We start from the raw sequence: 24,705 nt of genomic DNA, 5'->3' as shown, positions 1-24,705 counted from the left end.
AGGGGCCCAAATAAAATTGGAGAAAATGGTTAAGCAAGCCAGGGATATTGTTCAGGCAGTAAACTGTCTCTGTCATATTTTCGTTTTGGAAGCTGCTAACCTGCACTTCCAGTTCACTCAGGTAATTAAGTAATAATTGCATGTTTTTGTATTTAAATATGACTCTTTTGCTATACTACTCAGTGGTTTGATCTGTTTAATATTTCTTTTTTTTTTTAGTTTTTTCTCCTTTATTAATTTATTCTTGTTACATCTCAATGGTTATCCCATCCCTTGTATCCTCCCATTCTTCCCTCCCTCCCATTTTCCCTTTATTCCTCTCCCCTATGACTGTTCCTGAGGGGGATTACCTCCCCCTCTATATGTTCATAGGGTATCAAGTCTCTTCTTGGCAACCTGCTGTCCTTCCTCTGAGTGCCACCAGGTCTCCCCCTCCAGGGGACATGGTCAAATATGGGGCACCAGAGTACGAAAGAAAGCGATATCCCACTCTTCACTCTACTGTGGAGAGTGTTCTGTCCATTATATACATGATCTATTTCTCTTTTAAAGATGGCCAAATAAAAGCAATTACCATACAAAAAAACTTTTATTCCTTCTCAAGTCTCTGATGGGTTTGAAGACCAGATAGTTTAGTCTTACAATTAAGCTTAGTTGATTAGGGATTGAGATGTTTTTGGATCTACATAGATGTTTTAAGTTAATAGAAATGCAATATGATAGGTATTGATTTTAATTAAGGATTTTAGACCCAGCAAGATAGGAAAGATGTTTACTTGAAGTTTGCCAAATACAAATAGCCAAATCACTATTAATGTAACATTTATATAATTTCTGATTGTCTTGTGGTTCTTACTGCCGTATGTAATTTATTTTATTCATGTGTAATAATATAAATGTATATGATTAAAAAAGAAACATAATAAAAATAGGAAAAAATTTAAAAAGACAATGTTAATGCCTAAACTATTGGTATCCTAGCCAGAAAATGCTTCTCTGTGTCCGTTAACTGAATGTTATTCTTTGCTTTCTTCTCTAAATGATTCAGGATGTCAGGACTTTTGTTGAAGTCCTTGGTCAAAGAACACCAATCCAGTAAAGAGGCAAATTACAAAATGTGAAAACAATCTCTACAAAGTTATACATTTGAAAGAGGATTAGTGTGTAGAATACTCAAAAGAATTAAATATCCGAACATCAATAAGCAAGTCAATTAAAAACTAGAGTTTGGAACTAAACAGTTCTCAAGAGAAAAAATACAAATGACTGAGAAAAAATTTTAAATATTCAATATCCTTAGCCATCAGGGAAATGCAAATTAAAACAGCTTTGAGATTTCACCTTACTTCAGTCAGAATTGCTAAGATCAAAACAAAACAAAAGCCCCAAACAATTAGACAGATGATAGCAAATGCAGACATAAATGTGGGGGCAGGAGGTCCTTATATACTGTTGGTGGGAGTGCAATTATTTCACATTGGAAATAAGTGCAGAGGTTCCTAAAAAGTTAGAAATGGATCTACTGCATGATCTAGTTATACCATTTGGTATAATCTCAAAGGACACCACGTCCTCCTAAGGGGATACTTGTTTATCTATGTTCATTTCTGTTTTATTCATAACAGCCAAGAGATGGGAACAGCTAGGGAGTCCACTAACTGCTGAATGGGTAATGAAAATGTGATACATTTGTGCCATAAAATGTTACTCAGGATTTAAAGAAAAATAAAAATTTAAACTTATAGGTTAAATGGATGGGGCTAGAAATCATGATTTTGAGTAAAGTTACTCAGACCCAGAAATACAAATGTCACATGATCTATCCCGTATGTAGATGCTACTTTTGAATCTTTAGGTATATGTTTAGACTGGAGTATGGGTAGAAGTCAGGAAACTAGTAAGCAGACATGGATGGACTTCAAGGGATAAGGGACAAAGCATAGGCAGATAGGTTTTATGATAGAGAAAGGGGCATTCGTTTTAAATGGGTGGGGGGCAGAATCAAGATAGAGAATAGAGTGTGAGGAGAGATAACCAACATGAACATGATTCTAAAAAAGCACATGGAAATTACTGTAGAAATATTCTTTATATATCATATATTAAAGGAATACACATACATTATATATGCAATTTAATTATATATATGCAGTTTAAATGAAGTTGCCCTATAAGAGGGTACAATGATTATCCCAAATAACATTGACTATTAAATTAAAAAAAAACAGAATAGCATGCCAGGAAAGGTGTAATCCCAGCACTTTGTAGGCAGACTCAGCTAGATATCTGGGAGTTTGAGTGCTGCCTGATCTACATACTGAATTCCAGGCCAGCCAAGGTCACATAGCGAGACCCTGTAGCAATAGCAAGGGAGTTGCAGAGACACAGAGAGAGGAACAGAGACAGCGAGAGACAGAGACAGGGGAGACCAGGGCCAGTTATGGGGCAGAACTCTAGAGCAATGGTTCCCAACCTGTGGGTCTTGACCCCTTGGGTTGAACAATCCTTTCACGGGGGTTTGCTTATGAGATATCATGCACATCAGATTACGATTCATAACAATAGAAAATTACAGTTATGAAGTAACAAAAATACTCTGTGGTTGGGGGAGTCGCGGCAGCATGAGGAACTGTGCTGGAGGGTTGCAGCTTTAGGGAGGTGGAGAACTCCTGTTCTAGAGAATGAGTTTCTGGAACACATCAGCCTGTGCCCACCTGAGTGACATGTCCTACGACCTGAGAAACTGATGCTGAATTTCTGCTAAGCAGACAAAGTAAAACTGCCCCTTACATTCTTATCTTTTTACCCTATAGGTGATTGCATCTCTCAACTTTCATTAGAGATGATTATTTTTCCATTAGAGTTTTTTTCCCCCTTTTTTGCACTAGAAGGTGACTAGACTAATACATTGATCCACAACTGGTCAAGATGGAGATACAAAAGAGACAGAGCCTTGGTTAGCCTTAACGGGGACAGCTGTATCATGCACTCTCTCACCAAGGCAGAGGATGATCATGGAGGCCCTGGAAAACTTTAGGAATCAGAGGCACTGGACAATTGCAGGGAAGAAGAATGCGCCAGACATGACAGGGGCATTGCATACAGGGACCTGCATAGCTATGACTGTACCCACAACCCTTGTGTAAAATTAAACCAGCCAAAATGCCAGTCCTACCTGAGGAGCTACTGGAAACTGACAGCTGCTAGGGGTAGGGAGAGACGCAGTGTTCGTCGGGGATTCAGCCCCTCGGAAACTATCGTTGCTGCAGTGGCTCATCCTACATCCATAAACATGTCAGTAGCACTAAGTGAATTAAGTAAAGTTTTAAGAAAAGAGTAGATAAAGTTTGAAGAGAAAGTGTTCTTTTGGATAGGGAGGGGATTGAAGAACAGAAATAGAGAGTCGATTTGGTTGAAAATACATTATATGCAAGTATATGTTTCTCAAACAATAAACAATGGGGGAAAAGATTTTAAAAATAAGAATAATGTTCATTAATGTTCTTGGATTTTAAAAATATTTTGGCATATATTGCTATTACTAATATTTTCCTTCAGAGATATTTTATATGTCCAACTGTATGAAATATTAATATATTATTCACAGATAGATATACAAATTTACATATGTTGTAAACCAATTTTATGTTTGGCTTGGCATGACTGTTATAAATCAGTGGTAGATAATCTAATTATTTTATCATTGGTGTCAGGAGATATATGCTTTAGATATTTGTTAAATATGTATACACATACACACACATGCACACTCTCTCATTATATTATGTTTTAAACATTTTAGTGAAGTTGGCTGTGTCTTAAAGAATTTGTCATAGTTTTATAACACCAACACTGGAAGTCTATAGCTGATTCACTTACAAAATGTCTGATATGATATTCAAGAAAAAAAAGCCTTTATTTTCTTCCATTTCCAAACATGACTCTTCAAAAACAGACTTGTGTAGTTTAATTTTCTTCATATAATGAATCAGAATACTGAATGATAAATTAATTGGAATTTATTTTTTAAAAGCAGAATTACAGTATAATTTGAAAGATGTTTGAGATTTCTTCCTTGCTTAAAAACTTTAGTAAAGAATGGACTGGCACTTTAGAAATAAATCTAGAAGTTTCCAAAAAAAACCCTAGAAATAAATTTTTCATGTGACTCAGATATATCACTCCTAGGGATGTATCCAGAGCACTTCCTATCTGATCACAGAGACCTTACACATGCTCAATTCCACTTTATTCACAGTGGAATCAGCCTAGATGTGCATCAACTCACAAATGGCTAAGAAAAGAATTCACACATACACAATACAATATTACTTAGATATTTAAAAAAATGGAACAGTGAAAGTTGCAGGTAAATCAATGAAGCAGAAAAAATAAATTATACTGACGTAGAAAATTCAGGCCATGAAGAATCTGACTTTGAACCTTTTGTTTTGTGCATTAATCTTCGACTACATGTGAGATCTGGGAACCTAGAGAGAGGCCATTGGTACAGGAGATGCATTAACGGAAGGAGAACATTAGAATATGGCACAAGTGGAAGGCGAGAGGTAGAATATTGCAGGCAGAAAAGTCCATCAGGGAGGTGTGTGGGCGAACAGGGGGAAAATAGGGGTGAAGAAGGGCTAATCTAACGAAAAAAATGTATGAAAATCTACAACAATCCCTATGATCTCACAACCTAGTTAAAAATATACTTGGAGGAATAGTAAAATACACGTGATTTAAAAAAGAGCAAATACCGGGAGGATGAAGGATTAAGTTACAGGTTGGTGGGAATACAGAAAAGAGGAGGGATAAATGCCTTATTTAGACCTACTAGTTAGTAAGCTAATTTCAAAATATAACTTAAACCCAAAAGTTCTGAGGGAATTACCCACCACTGCAGACAGTACTGCTTCAAGAAAGCTTGGGATGCTAACTGTATAGTTCATTAAAGCCTGGCACCTCGCTATGGGTTATTGGTCAGAGAGGCTCCAGAGGTCTCAGAGTAACATAGGCTATTACTGTGGCCCCTGGCCACCCACGGTGATCGCAGGATATGATCCTGTTACTGAAGATACTGCACACTTCGCCTGCAGGACATAGGGAAATCAATCTCACACCACCCAGCAAACTTCACCCTTGCTGACTAGTTTTTGGAGTTCCTGGCAGGTGCAATGCAGGTTGCTAGGAATTAAAGACATTAATGGCCTCACCCTTTTGTGAACCCAAAATTCTGCAATAGCCACCAGCAAGGCAAGATATCCTGCTTGGTACAATCGTGGCACCACTTTCTGACTGGATGTGAGGCCTGCTCCACAGGAAAAAGAAAATCATGCCTGGTACTGTAAGCCTGGTCAAAAGACAGTGGCAGTGAACATCATAGGCCCTACTGTCAAAATAACTATTGTTATTTTGTGAAATGCTCACTAATATTTAGTTGTATATTTTTTCACATATGTATGATTTGGTCATATCTGTACTGATATCAATACAGCTGCCTGGGCTACAGAAGTAAAAGATATGTGCTAAGGGAGTTCTCTGAATTTCTGAACCCAACTTTCTGTTCATTGACTTGGCTAATAAAGCTGCTGACACCATTTCCAGTAGAGCTAACATTGACTGGCCTATGGAGTGAAGTCCTGCCAGAACAAGCTTTATGAAAATTATACCGTATTTCTTTAAGTGTTTATCAGCCATTTGATATTCCTTTGTTGAAAATTCCCTGTTTAGTTCTACACCCCATTTTTAATTGGGATATTTAGTTTGGAGGTGTTAAATTTCTTGAGTTCTTTATATATTTTGGATATTAGCCCTTTCTCAGATGTAAGGTTGGTGAAGACCTTTTCCCAGTCTGTAATCTGTCATTTTGTTCTGTTAACAGTGTCCTTTACTGCACAGAAACTTTTCAGTTTCATGAGGTCCCATTTATTTTATTGTATAGGATTGTCTTAGCTCCTTGGGGTTTTTTGTTTTTCCACATGAAGCTGAGAATTGTTCTTTCAAAGTCTGTAAAGAATTATTTTGGCATTTTGATGGATATCCATAAATATGTGTTGGCACATTGATGTATATTAAGAGTGATACAGACAGGTAGATTATCTTTAATTTCTCAATGAAATCAAGAGAGTTTTGTTTGAAAGGGACAGATAAGAATTTATGCTGGCTAGTCACATCTTTAGTCAATCTCCATGATTTTAAAAGATCCATGAAATACTTACTAATTTATGTGAATTTCTAAGTATTTAAAAAGAATATCATATTTAAAACATGGTTGGGTAATTAAATGGGAAATTGTTATCCAAGTGTATTTCAATTATCTTTGATTAATCAGGATTAGAAGAAAGAAGCAAGACTGTGTTAGGAACAGCCCTAATAGACTCATTATTTGGGGTCAGTGTGTCATGATCAAGGAGTGTGTGGCCTCTGCTCCATCAAGTTGTGAGGCTCAGATATGAACCACATACTTAGCAGCATTCAGCCACAATATATTTCAGCTCAGATCAACTAACATGATTCTAAGTGTATCAAAACATTTCCATTTTACAACTGACTGGAAATTGCATAGCATATTTTGCACAAAATAATATAGACAACCTATTAACTGAATCAACTAAATGAAATACAATGTATATTTTTAAAAATATCTTCTGTAGGCTTTGAATTCTTCTCAGTGTTTTCAGGCCTACCTCTAATTCAATGGGTTCAATTTAACAAATGACATTTAAACCTGATGCATATGAATGATACATATTTTGAAAACATTAATTTCTAAAGCAGCATATTTAAGTGCTTTCACTAATATTACAAAAGGGAATCCAGCTATTCAGTATCAAAAATGATATATTCTCTCTCCTCATCTTGTATTTTTCTGTTTGGTTGATTAAGTCTTTACATAACTAACCAACCATAGAAATAAGTACAGTGTATATGGCTAATGTCAGTATGACAGCCATGAATAAAACAAAGCATCTATGAATAATGGTACTGAGCTATTTTGAGTATTATATATGATAACTTATGTCTAACCAAAGCAGTGTTATTATTATTATTATTATTATGCTTGTAACTCTATTCCAGAAGAATGGCAACCAAATCTATTGTAAGGCACCATCATTAGAAAACAATGAAGCTAATTTTAATGATTCACTGGTGTCTTTTGTATTTAAAACACTAAGCAAAATAAGCAATCACTAAAAAACTTCTAATAAAATTCACTGACATCCTAGAAACTTCTCCACTGAAAAGAAACATGTATTTTCCTCTTTTCTTTATGTGTTGGAAAATGTTTTTGTTCATAAAATAAATGAATAAATAAATAAGACATTTTAAAATATCTTCCCTTTATTCTTTCATAAAGTTAAATGGAAGGGTGAAATGAGGAATCAGAAATCAGGATAGTTTTGCTTCTAATTTTCCACATAGTCATATGTCAATACTCACTCAAGCCTCCCTTTTTGCATTACAAACATATCCAAAATACCATTTATGAAAGATTGGTATAATAAAAGGCTTATGTCACTAATCTGAGTAAGTGCTTTGTATTCCTGCTCTCCCCAAGACTTTTAACATGAGTGGGTGTTAGATTTTCTGACATGCTTTTTCTGCATCTAAGGAGATGATCGTGTGGTTTTTTCTTTCATCTCATTATATGATTGATTACATTGATGGGTTTCCTTATATTGAGCCACCCAGTGTATTTGTAATAAAAAAGATTTGGTCATGGTGAATGATAGTTTTCATGTGTTCTTGCATTCAGTTTGTGAGTATTTTATTTAGTATTTTTGCCACGATGTTCATACAGAAAATTGGTCTGAAATAATTTTTGTTTGTTGGGTCTTTGTGTGGTTTAGGTATCAAGGTGACTGTGGCTTCAGAGAATTAGTTTCATAATATTCATTCTGTTTTTATTTTGTGGAACAGTTTGAAGAGACTTGGTATTAGATCTTCTTTGAAGGTGTGACAGAATTCTGCATTGACTACATCTGGCCCTAGGCCTTTTTTGCTGGGAGATTTTGGTGACTGCTACTATTTCCTTAAGAGATATAATACTATTTAATTTGTTTACCTGATCTTGATTCAATTCTGGTAAGTGGTACATTTAGATTTTTAATTATTGTGTTGTATAGGCTTTTGAAGTAAGGCCTAATGATTCTTTAGATGTCTTCAGTGTCTGTTGTTATGTCTCCTTTGTTATTTCTGATTTTGTTGATTTGAGTAATCTTCCTCTACCTTTTAGTTAGTTTGGCTAAGGGTGCGTCTATCTTATTGATTTTCTAAAAAAAGAAAACAAAAACAAAAACAAAAACAAAAAAGCAAAAACAAAACAAAAAAAAAACCCAACTCTTGGTTCTTGGTCCAGCTCTTGGTTTCATTGATTCTTTGAATTGCTCTCTTTGTGTCTAATTTGTTGATCTCAGCCCTGAGTTTGATGATCCTGTCCTGTACTCTCCTTTTGGAGTTTCCTTTTTGTTTTGTTTTGTTTTTACTGTAAACTGAGTTGTTTGCTTCTTTTTGTTCTAGAGCTTTCAGGTGTACTGTTAAGTTGCTAGTATGGGATATCTCCCATTTGTTTCTGAGAGTACTTAGTGCTATGGACTTTCCTCTTAGCAGTGCTTTCAATGTGCTCCCTAAGTTTGGGTATGTTGTATCTTAATTTTCATTCAATTCTATGAAGTCTTTAATTTCTTTTTTCCAATCGTCCCTGATCCAATGGTCACTGGGTAGGGAATTGTTCAGATTCCATGGTTTGTAGGCTTTCTGTTGTTTCTGTTGTTGAGTTCTAGTTTTAATCCATAGTGCTCTGATAAGATGCAAAGGATTATTTTAATCTTCTTGTATCTGTTGAAGTTTGCTTTGTGACCAAGTATATGATCTATTTTGGAGAAGAAGATGTATTATTTTGTGTTTGGGTGAAATATTCTGTAGATATATGTTAGGTTCATTTGGTTCATGATGTCTGTTAGCTTCACTAGTTCTCTATTTAGTTTCTGTCTTGATGATCTATCTGTCTATTGGTGAGAGTGAAGTGTTGAAGTCATCCACTTCTAATGTGTGAGGTTTGATATGTGACTGAGCTTTAGTAATGTTTCTTTTACTAGTGTGGGTGGTCCTGCATTTAGAGCATAAATTTTAGGATTGAGATGTCATCTTGGTGTTTTTTTTCCTTTGATGAGTATGAAGTGTCTTTCCTCATATCTTTTGATTAGTTTTGGTTGAAAGTCTATTTTATTAGATGCTAGCATGGCTACTCCAGCTTGCTTTTTGGGTCCATTTGCTTGGAATACCTTTCTCTATCCCTTTACTCTGAGGTAATGTCTATCTTTATTGCTGAGGTGTGTTTCTTGTATGCAACAGGATGATGGGCCCTGTTTTTGCATCCATTCTGTCAGCCTGTATCTTTTTATTGAGGAGTTGAGGCTATTGATGTGGAGAAATACTAATGATCAGTGACTGTTAGTTCCTGTTATGTTTGTGATTGTAGAGCTTGTGTGTGGGAGTGGGGTGGAGTGTACATTGTTTCCTTTCTTTTGGTTTTGTGGATGTGGGGTTATTTACTTCCTGTGTTTTTCTGGGTATAGTTAGACTTCTTGGGTTGAAGTTTTGCTTGTAGTATCTTCTTTAGGGCTGGATTTGTGGCTAGGTACTTACAAACTGGTTTTTGTCGTGAGAGATCTTGTTTTCTCCATCTATGATGATTTAAAGTTTTGCTGGGTATAGTGGTCTGGGTTGGCATCTAGTCTCTGTTGAAAAGTCAGGTATAATTCTGATAGGTTTGCCTTTATATGTGACCATGCTGTTTTTTCTTGCAGCTTTTAATATTCTTTCTTTGCTCTGTACATTTAGTGTTCTGATGATTATTTGGTGGGAAGATTAGTTTTTTCCTGGTCCAACATATTTGGAATTCTGTAGGCTTCTTGTATATTTATAGGCATCTCTTTTTTTTAGGTTAGGGGAGTTTTCTTCTACGATTTTATTGAAAATGTTTTCTGGGCCGTGGAGTTGGAGTTTTCTCCTTTTTCTATTCCTATTAATATTACGTTTGATATTTTTATAGTGTCCAGAGTTCTTGGATGTTATGTGTCAGAAATTTTTCAATTTTTTTAATTAAATTTTTATTATAATTTATCTACATTACATCCCAATTGTTATCCCCTAGCTTTTATCTTCTTGTTCCCAATCTCCCTTCCTCTCCTGACTTATTTCCCTCCCCTAGACCTCTGACTGGGGGGCTCCTCTCCCACCAGCTGACCACAGCCTATCAGGTCTCATCCCGATAGCCTGCATCTCCTTCCTCTGTTTCCCCCACCCCACCTCCCCACCCCGCCAAGGGGAAGTGATCAAATTGCAGGCGCCAAAGTTCATGTCAGAGGCAGTCCCTGCTTAGTCCCTCTCCCCACCATACCTGGCAGGAGAGACATCACAATGAGAAACTTTTTAGTTTTAACATTTTCTTTGTCTGATGTATTGATAACTTCAACCATATCTTCTATACTTGAGATTTTCTCTTCCATCTCTTATATTCTGTTGGTGTTGCTTGTGTCCGCAGTTCCTGTTCTCTTCCTTGGGTTTTCTAACTCCAGGATTGCCTCAAGTTGTGCATTCTCTGTTGCTTCTAATTCCATTTTTTAGATCTTGAATAATTTTATTCATTTCATTGATTTCTTTCTCCTGTTTGATTGTCTTTTTTCCTAGAATTCTTTTTAGGATTTATTCAATTCCTTCATCTGTTTGAACGTACTTTCCTGCATTTCTTTGAGAAATTTATTTTCCTCCTTCAAGATTTCTGTCATTTTCATCTCCTCAGATTTAAATCTTCTTGTGCTTCGGGGTTGTTAGTATCTCCAGGGCTTGCTGTGATAGGATTTCTGGTTTCTGGAGGTGTCTATGGCTTGTGTTCTTGCACTGGCCTCTAGCCATCTGGTTGTCTCTGGTGTTAGCATCCCTGGAAGTTCCTCTGGTGGGGTTGCTGTCTGTGCCCCAGGTGGGCCAGGCAGGTTGGGAGCAGGTGAAGAAAGCTCCAAGCCATCAGCTGATTGATAGGGCTCCCCACATGCCTCCTCAGGATGGTGGACAATGGTCGCTGCAGCCTGAGCCTAGCTCAGCTCTGCTAGTTTCACTATCTATGTCCAAGTTGGGTCTGACGGGACAGGAAGAGTCTGAGAAAGCTCCAAACCAAAAGCTGCTCAGGTGACCCTCAGGCCTCCTTAGAATTGTGGACAACATGGGCTGTGGCCAACAACCATCTCACCTCTGCTGGTTCACTCTCTGCATCCAAGATGGGCCAGGCTGTTAAGGAGAAGGTGGAGAAAAGGCTTCTCAGGTGTCCCACAAACCTTCTCTGGATGGCAGTTAATGTAGGTTGTGGTCTGAGCCCAACTCAACTCTGCCAGTTTGCTCTCTGTGTCCTAGATGGGCCAGGCCAGAGAGGAAGGTGTGGAGGAGGGATCCAAGCCCAAAGCTGCTCCAGTATCCCAAGGTCTTCCTCTGCCTGTTGTTGGCTATACTTATTTTCAAGGGTATAAATTTAGAAATGTCAAAAATTAACTCAATTTTTACTCCATTTAGCACAGATAATACTATGTGGCTTCATAAGTTGAGCTATACTCACTATTAGCTTGTGGTTTAAAAAAAAGGCAACATTTCCTTTGAAACTCTTTGCTATCGTTTTGAAAGCACCTCTTGAAAAATAGTCTTGAAAAATTCTGACAACAATATTGATTGTGTGCTTTATATGGACATAATACCTTTTGCAATTTTAGAGAATGGCCAGTTTGACCATTTTCAGACACACCTTTCTTTGGAACATTTTATAACTGTGTTAGGTGAAATGTAAGAACACTGAGGTGAAATAACACTTTTTCTGCTTACCTGAAATAGCACGTTTTCTGCTTACCTGAAATAGCACATTTTCTGTTTACCTGGTAGAGACTGTTGTCATTCCCCATTCCCAACTTTTATCGTCTGATTGAGAAGAGTGAAAACGATTAGTCTTTTCTTGACATTGACTGATGGAAACAATTATCTCTTTCCATAAGCATGATGCAATTATACAGAATTCTAAGGCTGTTGACTTCAGTTTTTTCCCCTACAACTATTTAATTATTTCTGACTACTGACAACAGTTGCAGTTATATTTTTGTAAAAAGAATGCAACAGAAAGTGAAGGGGTAAACAAATCATCTTGAAAATCTTTGCCCTGTTTATTTGTAGCCAGACATTGCCATTTTTCTATCATTATAACAATATAATTCTTCATTTCACATCTTAATGGGAGAGCCGAGTTGATGGGCCAGAGAGGCTAATTGGAATGTAAATGTGATCGATGGCTGTGAAGATGAAGTGCGTGTTGGGCCATAATGGTATCTTTTGAATCATTACTATATTTGCTGAAGATAATACAATTTGCCATGTTGTCTTTGCTGATATAAATGCCTTTGCAATTAGAGTCAAGAGTCTCCTTCTGCTTGTTTTATTTACCTGTGTATATGTACATATGCACACACCCTCAGATTTAATAACCTAACCCTTAATACAAAAATAATAAGTTGATCCTTGGGCCATCTTGAAAATCAAGCACATCAAAATTATATATTGAGCACTATGTAATTCTTTGTCAAAAGAATTGATAAAGGCAGTGTGCAGATCACAAGTTTGTCTAGTGTTATCCCGTGTGTGGGTTCTGAGAGGAAGATCATCTTGTTTATGTTGGTGCCATCTGTTGGAGATACTGAGTTATCCAGGTGTACTTCTGCAGGTGCAGACAGTAAGATGTGAGTGAACTCAAGAATGGCATGTCTCTGCTCCTCAGTTTTAGTCTAAGAAGTCTGTTCTTCTGCCAAAGCACTTATAGGGAGAGAGGAATCTCACAATAGGCATTTACTCCCTTTTCCTATCTATGTTATATGTCCCTTTGTACAGAACATTTAAAAGACATGAATTCCTTGAGTCAAGTGGATTTGGATACAGTATAAACTTGAGCAATGAAGGACTTGCAGTTCTATTTGATAAGTAAACCAGAGTTTGCAACTTCACAGCAATTTTCAGCACCCCCTCTCCCAACCCTACCCCCCTCTCTCTGTGTGTGTGTGTGTGTGTGTGTGTGTGTGTGTGTGTGTGGTGTGTGGTGTGTGTGTGTGTGTGTGGTGTTTGTGTGTGTGGTGTGTGTGGTGTGTGTGTGTGTGTGTATGTGTGGTGTGTGTGTATGTGTGGTGTGTGTGTATGTGTGGTGTGTGTGGTGTGTGTGTATATGTGTGTATGTGTGGTGTGTGTGTATGTGGTGTGTGGGGTGTGTGTGTGGTGTGTGGTGTGTGTGTGTGTGTGTGTGTGTGTGTGGTGTATATTTGGTGTGTGTGTGTGTGTGTGTGTGTGTGTGTTTCTACCTCTCCTTCCCATTGTACTTCTCTTGTTCCTTTCCAATATCCTACCACAAACTTTGAATTACAGCATAGACCTTTAAATCTGTCCATAGCTGGTGGAAAACTTATTTGCTCTGCTAAGAAGGGCAAGCATAAAGAACACACATAACAGCAGTAGCAACATGTGGTCGATAGCGCATCTCTTTAGAGAGCGAGAACAACAAATAATGAGATCAACTGAAAAAGCCCAGCAGAAGTTAGATTATGAAGAAAAACCAACAGTCTGGAAATTAGCATCACAGCATCATTACATTCAAAAGTAGAAACAGTGTATCATTTAATCTTTTTCATCTTAGAGGTGTTTCCTTTTGGTCAATATTTTTCCCCTCCTACAATCCATTGAGTTAACAACCTAGGTCTTCCCAACATAGATGCACACACACACACACACACACACACACACACACACACACACACACACGCATATGCACAGGCATATACACATGTTTACACACACGCACATATACACACTCACACTCATTCTTCAACAATCAACTGAAATGTTATTTTCCTCTAATAGATAACAGCTGTTCTTTCACTGCTCCAGCCTCATCTTATGATTTTTCATATATTTTATAGTATTCTAAAAATATCTCTCCTTGTACACTTATAATTGCCTAAATAAAAATATAGACTTACTACCTTGTAAGCTGAGATCTCCTAAACAGTCTCCAAATTGAGAAGCTATGGGTAAAGCACACATTTAGGGTTCTACTGCAGAAGGCATGGTGGTAGGCTTCCTGGCAGACTGAGTGCTGGTGCACAGAGCTGCCTTTAATATTTCCAGATCATCATGTTGTGGAGATTTAAATTTTTTCAAAAGAAATTTAACTGATACACAAATCATAAAGTTGTAGATATTCACAGGTGATCAACAAGTATATGTACACTATTTCACACATTATAGAATGTCAATATTATATCATTTAAAAGACATTTAAACACATTAATTTTATATACTTTTTCTTTACAGCAAAAGAAAACTAGTAGCAATTATGTAAATTGCCCAAATTTATTATACTAGTCACAAAAATAAACTTCTAGAACATGATTAGGTTAAAAAGTATAAGAATGTGTTTTGAGAATTTAGTGCTTTTAACATTAATTATATAGAATATTCATTAATCATTTTCATATCTCCTATGTTAATATCTGTCTGTGTCTTTTATTTTGCATCTGATTATATTTATTGAAATAATTAAATTATCTACGTTTTTTTTCCTTTATTAATTTATTCTTGTTACATCTCAATGGTTATCCCATCCCTTGTATCCTCCCATTCTTCCCTCCCTCCTCTTTTCCCCTTATTCCCCTCCCCTGTTCCTGAGGGGGATTACCTCCCCCTGTATATGCTCATAGGGTATCAAGTCTCTTCTTGGTAACCTGCTGTCCTTCCTCTGAGTGCCACCAGGTCTCCCCCTCCAGGGGACAACTACGGTTTTTAGCTAAATTACATTTACTAAAATACTACTATAAAAGTATGTATTTATCATTAGCTTGCATTCTTGGCCTGTTAATTTAAATTAAATTGCCATTCTTTGTATATTTAAAACGTATTAATTATTTTACACAATTAATTAACTTTCATTATGTAACTCATATGTTTTAAATGTTGCAGTAAAGTATCTAAAGCTTTGTATCCACTTTTGTCATAGTGATTTTCTGTCCATTGCCCTTCACTATTCTTGTGTCACTCTTAGTCAACCAAGTAACATAAACTTAATTTTAGATCATTTTTAATCATGTAATTAATTTAAAATATTGGAGTGCTTAAGTTTTGTTAAAAATAATTTTTAAAATACTTGGAAAACAAAAGTATTGTGCCTGACTTTCAAAGCAACACTGGACTGAATTCAAGTTCTATGGCACTTGTGGAAAATTTTCATATTATTTCTTTGAATATAAATAAGACATTCTATTGATATAAAAAAGAATTGAAAGCTTTTGTTATGATTTGAACTACCACAAACAATAAATACATTTTTATTTTGTTCATTAATAACAAAACTTGTTTATAAGGGATCTTTACGTATTTATACCTATCCTTATTCTTAGGTGGACTTTAGATGTTTAATTCCATCTCTCTTAGAAAATTTCTCTTAGTGGTAAAAATGTTTAGCATAAACTCTAGATTCCAAAACACATGAAGGATGCCACATGTTTATTATGAGTAATTCATTAAGAACATTTTTGTACCACATACTGAGCTAGGTGTCAGAATCATTTTTATCAAAATTCATAAGAATTTTGGAAGATATGGCTATCTTCCAAAGATAACACATTGAAATGTATTATACCAATATGGTATAAGTAAATGGTGCGTCTCTATATCATGATTAAAGTAAGAGAATACATAAGAATGAGTTGTGACACTTCATGAACTCAGTCTTTTGCCTTTCCATCTTTTTGTGACATGAGGATGCAACACTTTCCCATAAAGAGAACAGGCATTCAAATCCCCATTCTGAAAACACACAGCAGCCCTCAGGAAAGACAGCAACTGAAACGCCCTTGGCCACTCAGCCTGCAGAACTGTGAAGACTGGTTGCTGCTGCTTATAAAGTCAAACGTGTTTTTGCTATAGATTTACAAATAGATTAAAACAATATTCCTGTTAGTTAGCAAATGGAGGAAGTAAGATAGAAAAACAGTGGATTGAAATCGGATGGGGCTGGGGAGGTGGGTTAGCCGGTGAAGTCCTTCCTGCCACAGCATGAAGAGCTGAGTTTGGATCCACAGAAAAAGCCAGGCATGGCAGCATAGCCTGTGCCTCCAGCACTGTGGTGTTGGGAGCAGAGCTGCAACAGCAGAAATAGGTTATACAGTCAGTCAAACCAAGTAGTGAACACTAAGTTCCCTGACGGAGAACTTTACCTCTCCTTCTGCTCCTCCAGATCCAATTCCAGTCTCTCTCCCAGCTTTGTAGCAGGACACCTCCTGCAGTCTCTCTTTCCTCTCTCACCCTGTCCATAATGGATCATAAAGATCTTCCCCCTCCAACCCAACTCCACAAAGATGTCCTCCAACTCACCTTCCTCCATCTCATTCACCCATTATCCCAGCCTGGAAATTCAGCAGCTTTCCTTGGGAATACACCAGCTGAGGGGGCCAGGGAAGCAGCGAAGATCTGCTATAACTGTGAGGTTGAGACTAGGGGATTGAATCAGGGGTAAGGGAAGGAGAACTGGTTCCTTGGTGGAGTGGCTTGTGGGCTAGCAAGGAGTGCCTGCTATAGCTGGGGCAAGGGGCTGGGGAGGAAGGGTAAGGAGGGAAGGTCTGTGGGATCTAGATATGGGCAGTGTGGCTTGTGGGCTAGCAAGGAGTGCCTGCTATAGCTGGGGCAAGGGGCTGGGGAGGAAGGGTAAAAAGGGAAGGTCTGTGGGATCCAGATATGGGCAGTGTGGGGAAGGAATGAAGCACATGTTCTGTTTCAGAGCTAGGGTTGAGATTGGGCAGTTGGATTTAGTGGATAGAATTCTTGGCCAAAGTGGTGCCATGAAAATCCCCTAAAAACCCAGGCCATCGCCAAGACAACAAGTTGCTTTCCACAAGCTGACAAGACCCCTTCACTGAGGACAACACTGACACAACATACTAAGCATGGAGAGGTTGTTCTGGTGCCTACATAAAACCTTCATTCCCAATATAGAATCTTCACCCCTGTACAGAACCTTCACTCCCTGTGTTCTAGTGTTGTCTTTGGTACATGAAAGTACACTACAGGCCACAAAAAGAGGAACACAAACACAAAGCTAGCCACAAAACTTTGATCTATAATACTGTTCTGCTTGCAAAATATACTAAGCCAATAGTGACACAAAGCTTGTCTGAGTAACCAACTAATGTCTGATTCGACTTAAGGCCCACTCCAAAAGATGGATCCCATACCTGACATTGCTTGAGTGACTAGTAACCAGATACTAGATAAGCCAGAGACATGGGGGTAAAACCAAATACTATTGCTTTAAAAAATAAGTAGTAATAAAATGACCCCTAATGATATTCTGTTATATTCACAGATCACTGCCTTATTCAGTCATCAGTGAAGCTTTCTCCTGCAGAAGAAAGGAACAAATTAAAGAGTCCCATAGCCAGACAGGAGAGAGAGAGAGAGAGAGAGAGAGAGAGAGAGAGAGAGAGAGAGAGAGAGAGACCTTGAAATACAGTTCATTAAATCCCTTCCCACAGAAGAGGAGTCATAAAAGTGTAAGAGCCAGAGGGGGTGGAGGACACCAGGGGTACAAGGCCCTCAAATCAACTGAACACAGCTCATATGAACTCACAGAGACTGAAACAATAAGAACAGGGCTTGCATGGGTCTGCACCAGGTTCTCAGTGTATATATTATATTTTACTTTGTTATATTTTGGTTTTAGCTCTTAGAAATCTGTTTTTTTCTAATGAGAGACTGAATAGGAGTGGGTCTGCATGGTCAGGGAGATGGTGAGGACCTGGGAAGAGTAGAGGCAGGAAAGAAATGTAATCAGAATATATTGTTTGAGAAAATAATCTATTTTTAATAACAGGAAAGTTTAAATGATTATTTAGAACTCTAATATCACTTAGAATGTCCAGTGAAGGTAAAAATATTCTAGGGCAGGATGTTTCAATTTTAGAATCACTAAGTATTTTGGAAAGTGAAAGATTAAAATGAGCGTTAGGATTGACAGGCTCTTTATTAGACTTGGAAAAATGCATGGAAGGAGATGTGATCCTAGAATGTTAAGAATCGTTTCTTCTAATAACAAGCCTTCACAATGAATCCTCTGATATCTTGTCTCTGATAAGGCTCCAATAAAATGTAAACATTTATACCCAAAGACTAATATCTTGATTATTATTTAACTATCTACCAATGTTATTAAACTTGGTTGGGGAAATTTAAAATAGACAAAGAAGACAGGGCAAATCCTCTGTGTGTGTATTTGTCAGCCACAGTGTTAGTTGCCTTTATGCTGTAGACAAGTCTCTCTTTATATGTCCATTATTAAATTTTTTTATTTGATGAAAATAAAATGGAGAGTGATCGAAGAAGACAGGAAACATCAACCTTTGTCACCTACATGCATACACACACACATGAGTGCATGTGTGTGCACATACACATGCACACATGCACACACAACACTAATTGAAGACTATAGTACTCATCTAAGGTTGGTCCAGAGAACTTTCCTGAGAACTCGAGCAATGTCGAACTTGAATCTAATTATCATTACCCAGCTAATTCTAACACAGAAAAGCATCCAGTGTTGTTTCAAGCAAAGGAAGAAAGAAACACAGCACATCTGATGAAATAAACGGAAGACATTGCTCAGGGGGTTAAGTATAGAGTATTAGAAAGGCAACGGCAAAGAAGGAAGCGCACTGCGGAGGTCTTCAGAGCTGACTCATGAGAACAAATACGTGTGGTAAATGGGCCAGTTTAAGTCATTGTGACATCACAGTTAACACATAGTGTTGGTCTCAGGGACAGCAAGGAGATGCCAAGCAGGCACAGGAGCAAAAGTAACCAAATATTGTTTTTCATGTTTCGTGTGCCTAAGCTTCAGTGCAGTTATTTATTTTGGCCAATTTACCAGAAAGTCACCCCTGTATATTCTTTACATTAATGATAGAAATGACCAGCTGAAGGAGCACAGTTAAAGTTCTTTATTTTTATTTTTATTTTATTATTTACTTTTATGATGTGCCATGAAGTGCATATTGAGATCAGAAGATACTTTGCAGGTGTCAGTTTTCCCTTTCTACTGTGTGGGTCCAATGTATCAAACTTAGACTGTCAGAGTTGTCAGCAAGCGCCTTCACCTGCTGAGCCTTCCTGCAATCTCATTACCAACAACTCAACAGAATGACTGTGTCTGAAAAATTGGTATCAAGTCTAGACATTTCTCTTTAAATAATCAGGTTGTTCCATCTGTCCTTACACCTCCGTACCTATATTACCCTTAAATGACTTGATCACCTCACATTCATGTAGCATAAGAATTCAGGATGATGGCGCCCTGCCTTCTCGCGTCTGTGACCATGCAGACGCTCTGTCTCTCTCGATTGTCGGAGATTGGTCTGTGTACCTAGATGGAAACGACTTCCCGAATCTGATTTCTGTCTCTCGCTTTCTACAGAACTGCAAGAAGTAATCAACGCCTACCTCAGAAAGTTAAATAACACATAATCAAGGCCCAGCCTGCCTTTCCAACTACTCTACCCAAATGGCTAGGGACATTCTCTGTCCCTGTGTTCTACCTTACCTGGCTATCCTGGGAGGAAGCATGTACATTTAATTTTCTCTCAGTCTTTCCTTTGTTCTATTCATTGCTTGTCGTTTGCAATCCTCCTTCAAGCTCTTGGTGAATCTGTACTGTTACAGGCCCAGTCAGAGGCACAATTCACAGCACTCCCCTCCGTATTACAAAGGTCTCAGAAGAGACAGCGCCCACACCTCACTCAACTGCAGTCAGTTAAGTATATGTCTCTGCCTTTCTGTGCTGTGGACAAATTGGGGGTGTCAAGTTTGCCTTGTCCCTATTTGTTGTTCCGTCATTCAATAGCAGACATACTAGATGCTTAATGGATATTTCTGTTTTGTAAGAATCTACAGTATCTTCTACATAATGCATGGGCATTACACTTACTGTGTGTTATAGTGAAATGTCATATTAAACTGTTGTCTCCTTCTTAAAAATTCAATATTGAGGATATACAAGAGCATTGTCAGCCTTGGGAAAAACATACTATTGAAATAGCAAAATCTTTGCAAGACAAAGCACTTACAGCTCAGCACATCTACTGAAAAGACATTGCCAAAGTATTCTTGAAGGATCTCAAAATCGTGTAAAGCAAAATACAAAAGCTGAAAGTGTTGCTGATAACATTGAGTTTTTTCCTAATACAAGTGATTTAGTAGAACTGATTTTCAAATATTAAAAAAATATTTTATATGAATATCATGTTGCTTATAATTTAGAAAACATTTTAGTTTTACATATTTAATTCCCTCAGCTCTACTTCTGAATTCTGAGAAGATATAACAAGATAAATTATCCAAAAGTAGCCAGATGGTTTCACGTGCTAAACTTCATTCTCTTAGTACAAAAACTCAGTATCTAATGTAGAAGCCCCCAATAATAAAAAAATTATCAAAATATCATACATATGAAGAGTGGTTGCCCAAATTAAATATTTGAAATATATAAAAAATGAAAGGATTAGCCTCTGAGAACATCTGTCAACAAAAATGTTGAGAATTTATCAAAATCTGTCTTTTTACTTGTAGAGTTAACATTCATACACAGGGAATCTGCTCCATACAACTCTGGACCGTAATTTATCCCACTAACTAAAGCAAATGTGTTTATAAAAGCACAGAAGGGCTGTTCCTGATATTTCAGACAAATAAACATTGATATAATTTTTTAAAATTGCAGCTGTTTCTACAGACTCAAACTGTAAACACAAGTTCACATAATTCTCATTGATTCAGTTCCTTTGACAAATTTTCCTCTCGGAAAAAACATGTTTGCATAAATTAATAAGGATAAAAATCTTCAGAACCCAAACAAGACTTTGCTAGACTAGTTTGTAATTTGGCTTTATTTTGCTGTGAATGCTATTGAAACACCTTAATTTTTAGGATGTCTTCTTATATGAACTTGATTATGGGGAATCTTGTCTCAGTAAACTTCTGAAGACTATACTGTCAACTTGCGTACAATGAGAAACAGGATCCGGCAAACTTGTTCTTTGGCAATGCATTTCAATAAGTTTAAGCCTCAAGTTTAAAGAGGTGAGCATGCTTTCTAACATCCCTGACCAATGTTGTTTCTTTAACTATAATTGGAATACTATAATGTTTGCCTCACACATACAGCTATGCTTTTTGTTGAGTTAAGTGTATTATTCTCCTCTTTATTTTTAATATAGTTTATTAATTTATTCATATTACATCTCAATTGTTATCCCATCCCTTGTATCCTCCCATTCCTCCCTCCCTCCCATTTTCCCCTTACTCCCTTCCCCTATGACTATGACTGAGGAGGACATCCTCCCCCTGTATATGCTCATAGGGTATCAAGTCTCTTCTTGGTAGCCTGCTATCCTTCCTCTGAGTGCCACCAGGCCTCTCCATCCAGGAGATGTGGTCAAATATGGGGCACCAGAGTTCGTGTGAAAGTCAGATCCCACTCTCCACTCAACTGTGAAGAATGCCCTATCCATTGGGTAGATCTGGTTAGGGGTTCGAAGTTTATTGCATGTATTGTCCTTGGCTGGTGCCATAGTTTGAGCAGGACCCCTGGGCCCAGATCTGCCCATCATAATTATCTACTTGTAGGTTTCTAGGACCCTCTGGATCCTTCTATTTCCCCATTCTCCCTTGATTCTTTCACCTAAAATCCCAATAGGAAGTCTCCCCCTCTGTCTCCTCTTTATAACATGTTGGCCACTGTGATGATATAGTTGCCTGCATTCCAACATAACTTCAATTTGTTGTAACTAATTTGCATCAAGTGTCCTGGCTTTTTCATCTCCTTAGACAGAGGCACCTGGGGTGTCTCAGAGTGGTCCTCCTGCCTCAGCTTCTTATTTGCTGGTATGAGCCATCACAACTTGCTTATTGAGAGTTAAAGTTTTGTGTTCAAGATTAGTTTAATGTTGAGAATTGGATTGCTGGGTTACTTTTTCATCAACCTAGCCAAATATTTCCCAACAAAGCTCTTTAATTTTTTTTATATAAGGAAGCACAAAGGTGACTTTTTTTTTTACAGTAAGTGCCTTTAGGCCTAATTTTTTTCAAAGTAAAACTCAGGTTTAAGTTCTTAGATGCGCTTACTTTTCTCGTAGGCTTCTGTATAGCGTGAGAGCCCAGCTGAGCACATAGACTGCATTTCTTTCAAACAAATGTATTTTTCACTTTTCAGTACAGCGTGTCTGCTAGCTTCAAGCACATATGACTGTTTGGCTCCCCTTTTATGGTCACACAATGTTCCTACTATCTTAGAACTCAACTCTAGTTTTCAGGTAATGATCTTTCTTATACTTTCAGCTCTGAACTTTATAATCCAGAGGTATCCCCTCAACAAATAGAATTTTAAACTTTTAAAAGTATATCTTATTTTATTTTACTTTATTGGCATATACATTTATATTATTACACATAAATAAAAAAGCTACATACAGCAGGAAGAACCAGGAAACAATCAGGAATTATATAAATGTTACATTCTTAGTGTTTTGGCTATTTGTATTTGGCAGCCTTGCAGAAAGCATCTTTCCTATCTTGGAAAGTCTAAAATTCTGAATGTAAATCAATATCTATCATATCTCATCTTTATCAACTTGAAACATCTATCTAGACATAAAAACATCTTAACCCCTAAACAACTAAGCTTAATTGTAAAACCAAACTATCCGGTCTTCAAACCCATCGGAGACTTGGGAAGGAATAAAACTTAATTACCTGAGTGAACTGGAAGCGCAGGTTAGCAGCTCCCAAAGTGAAAAAAATGACTGAGACAGTTTACTGCCTGAACAGTCAGTCACCCAACACTCTATAACATTGGAGCATCATCTTCAGCCTTCTAGCCAAATATATCTGACCGACGAAGTTGTGAGGCAGGAATATTGAGAGCTTGCTTACCGGGTCTAGACAAAGTTTGGCTTTCGACTACGCCTGCATCCAAGTTTGCTAATATTTAAGAAGAATTCTGTCTGAGGTAGAAACAAGGACAAAAACCTCAGAGGTGAGACCAACCTCCAGTGTACAAAATGTGGAAACATGTGTGCCTCTGCATCTGTGTTTCTTGTACTTTTTCTTTGGAGTTTTTTTTTCTGTTGGTTTTATCCAATCTTGTTTGTTTGTTTCTATATTATCTTCTTATTCTTTTAGATGTGTATTTGTTTTCTATTGAGAGAGAGAATGAAATAGTGATTTGGGTTGGGGATACAATTTGGGAGGAGTTGGAGAATAAAAAACAATAAGAATATATTGTATGAAAAATGTATTTTCAATTTTCAATTTTTTTAAGAAAGCAAATGAAATTCTTCTTGATGTATGAATGAAGTATCTATTCTTATGTAAGTCTAGTCATTCTGCAGGGTTCTGAAAAAATGGTTCTCAAATTATTTTTAAGAACCAGATGTTTTATTGCCAGTCTATTAAGAACACTCATTAGCACAGATGCATTGTATAATGAATGCATGTTAAGTAAGTGGGAATATGTATTATGTGACACAGATGCAACAACTGTCCTCATTCTCTACCCACAGAGCCCAAGATTAAGAAAGGTAACAAAGGCATGTGGGTTTCTTTCTGGGTCTTCCGTTTGATTCCATTGACCCAGCAGTCTGTTTCTATGCCAGTACCATAACAGTTTTTTATTACTGTTAATCTATAGTACAGCCTGAGATCAGAGATCGTGATACCTCCAGAAGATCTTTTATTGTATAGGATTGTCTTAGCTATTCAGGGTTTTTTGTTTTTGTTCTTCCGAAGTCTGTAAAGAATCGTGTGGAAGGGAGAATCTAAGGCATTGAAGACACAGCAGAGGAAATAGATAACTCAGTCAGAAAGAAATGTCAAATCTATAAAGATACCAGGTACTAAATTTCTAGGAAAACTACAACAATATGAAAAGACCAAATATAAATATAAAAGGAATAAAGAAAGGAGAGGAAACCCAAGTCAAAGGCACAAAAAAATATTTTTAAAGCCTCAAAGTAGGAAATCTCCCTGGAAGGAGGAAATCTCCCTGGAAGGAAGAACTCTCCCTGGAAAGAGGTGCATATTAAGGAGTACAAAGCGTATGGGATGCAAAATAGGCAAGACCAGAAAAAGTTCCCATAGCACGTAATAGTCAAAACATTAAACATACGGTACAAAGAAAGAATATCAAAAACTGCAATGGGAAAAGACCAACTAATATATAAAGGCAGAATACCACCTAACTTCTCAGTGTGGAGTCTAAAAGCCAGAAAGGCCTGGGCAGATAGATGTTCTACAAAGTATAAGGGACCACAGACACCAGCCCAGAATACTATATTCAGAAAAACCACCAATTACAATAGATGGAAAAGGAAAAAAAAATTCTATAAAACTAACTTTAAGCAGTGTCTATCCACAAACCCAGCTCTACAGAAGGTGCTAGAGGGAAAACTCCAATCAGAAGAGATTATCCACACCTAGAACAAAATAAGGAATATACAGGCCAGCAGATGAAGAGTGGGGGGAACCCCACACCATTTCAATGAAATAACAGGAGTTACTCTAACTAAGCAAGTGAAGGACTTG

The sequence above is a fragment of the Acomys minous genome (assembly GCF_964271855.1).
Source record: "Acomys minous genome assembly, chromosome: 3".
Lineage (NCBI taxonomy): Eukaryota > Metazoa > Chordata > Mammalia > Rodentia > Muridae > Acomys > Acomys minous.
This window is presented reverse-complemented; position numbering follows the sequence as displayed.